The following is a 2,172-nucleotide window of genomic DNA, read 5'->3' as shown; positions in this document are numbered from 1 at the left end:
AAAACATGACTTTTGGGTCTGGTTGTCACTTTCTCCATCCAGTCTAGCCAGGAAAGAAGCCAATGGAGCACAATCTGAGCTCCATTAGATTTAATAGAGGGCAGATAAAACTCATTAAAAAGCATCTCATTAGGAGCTTTTTTTTCCCTATGTCATTAAAAATAACATTTCGTGAAAAAAGTGTACAATATAAAAGTTACATGCATGAACTAAAAGAGGTTGTAAACCTCCCTGTAACATTTGTACCTATTGGTAAGCCTAGGATAAGGCTTACCTATAGGTACTGCAAATATCTCCTAAATGTGTGACATTTACTGTATACTGCGCCGATGATGTCACTGAAGCATGCGCTCTAAAGTAACCGGTGGCTCCCACATGCATGCGCAGGAGTGATGTCACGCGGCTCCAGCCAGTCACACAGCCGGAGTCCTTGGCCCCAGAAGGAAGACGGGGGAACATGGATTGCAGCCTGCAGCGGGGACGGCGTGGGCTCCGTTTGCCGGTACGCGATGCGATGCATACTAGCACATTATGCCTTTACTTTGCAGAGGAAGAAAGGAAGAAAAACACACCAGGACTTTGAACAAATGTAGAGAAGAATAGACTGCAGATATATAGAGGTGACTTGTGTAGAAGGATTTGTTTCATCTCTGTGTATCACCTGAGGATAGTCACTTCACTGGGTATATGTAAGGGTTTACAACCACTTTAAAGCAATGGAAATGTCCAGGGGGGCTGTATGAAGGAGATACAATATACAAGGAGGATCCCATATATCACAGGGAATAGATCTTTGTGGACTAGAAGTAACAATTATCATTGTCAGTGAGAGGGGCTATAGGAGTCTATGTGTCAATGTTTTCACCAACAATTCATCATTTTATAATTTAATCCAATGTAAAAATGTGTGACGGTTGTGTGAAAACATTGATAAATAGACCCTTTGTGATCTCTTCTATAAGTAGAATAAACATGTTGTCATTTATAGGGAGGTGATTAGTATGTGCTAAAAATACACAAAAAAGACAAATGATTTATTATGTAGCCGAGTCCCACTGGAGTGTTTCTAGCACAGATCACTGATCTGAGAATTCTAATTTCCATCTCCCCGGTATTTGCATACACAGTGTGTGGGGGGAACACCTCCCCTGTCACTCTCTCTATATATCTCATTGTACAGGAGACGTCTTTGGATCTGACCCTCCAGAAACATCAAGATGTTTTCTCCCAGTTATCTGCTGGCTGTCATCTTCATTTCTATTCAGGGTGAGAGATGAGGCTCCTTACATCATTCTCTGCACATACATCTATACATTGTACAATAAATACACACATCAGGATTGATAGGAAATCAATAATCAATATGTCTCTTCCCATCCTCAGGATCCTGTGGACAGATTGTGATGACTCAGACTCCGGATTCTATCTCTGTGTTCCCGGGACAGACAGTCACCATCACATGTACATCCAGTGCTTACACTGGGAATGCCATAGCCTGGTACCAACAGAAATCAGGAAAGTCTCCAACACCTCTCATGTATAGTGCAACCGCCCGACACACAGGAGTCCCAGACCGGTTCTCTGGTAGTGGTGGATCTCCTTATACTCGTTACACTCTGACAATTAGTGCTGTGACTGAAGATGATGAAGGAAGTTATCACTGTCAGCAGTATGCTCAGTTCCCTCTCACACAGTGATACAGAGCCGTACAAAAACCTCCTTCCTCTATCACACATGAAGACATAGATCAGCATGGGGAGAGAACACTGCACAGTCATACATAACACTCAGTATTCTGTAAGGAAGACAACAACACTGGGAGACAATGATTTAGTGAAAAAAAAGTTTGTAAAGTGTAAATTCATCTTTCAAGCAGATTTTCAGGGAATTCCTCTATGTAATTCTACATCCAATGAATAGTACATACCATAGATCTCCCTAATAAATAAATAAATAAATAGATACTTCTGTTGGAAATGAGGAAGATTCTTCCATTCCAGATGCAGCTGTTTTGGGTCCTCTCCAGAAGAAGCTCTGCCCCTCCCCCATTCCTCTCTGTCTCGCCATTTGCAGGATGGGCGGAATGTCACACTATTACGCCCCCTAGTGGATGTTCAAACTCCTTCTCTAGCTGAGTACATCTGCTGAGCTGAATGGTACAGAGCGGCTGCT

The 2,172-nt window shown here is 42.4% G+C and overlaps 1 pseudogene; it reads left to right on the top strand.

The window, feature by feature from the left end:
* Nucleotides 1-1,217: 1,217 nt before the first annotated feature.
* On the top strand, nt 1,218-1,697 carry LOC143975903 (immunoglobulin kappa variable 3-15 pseudogene; annotated as a pseudogene).
* The last annotated feature ends 475 nt before the right edge of the window (nt 1,698-2,172 follow it).

This window comes from Lithobates pipiens, unplaced genomic scaffold (genome assembly GCF_037356315.1).
Source record: "Lithobates pipiens isolate NorthernLeopardFrog02 unplaced genomic scaffold, aLitPip1_a1.2 Scaffold_13, whole genome shotgun sequence".
NCBI lineage: Eukaryota > Metazoa > Chordata > Amphibia > Anura > Ranidae > Lithobates > Lithobates pipiens.
This window is presented reverse-complemented; position numbering and strand designations above follow the sequence as displayed.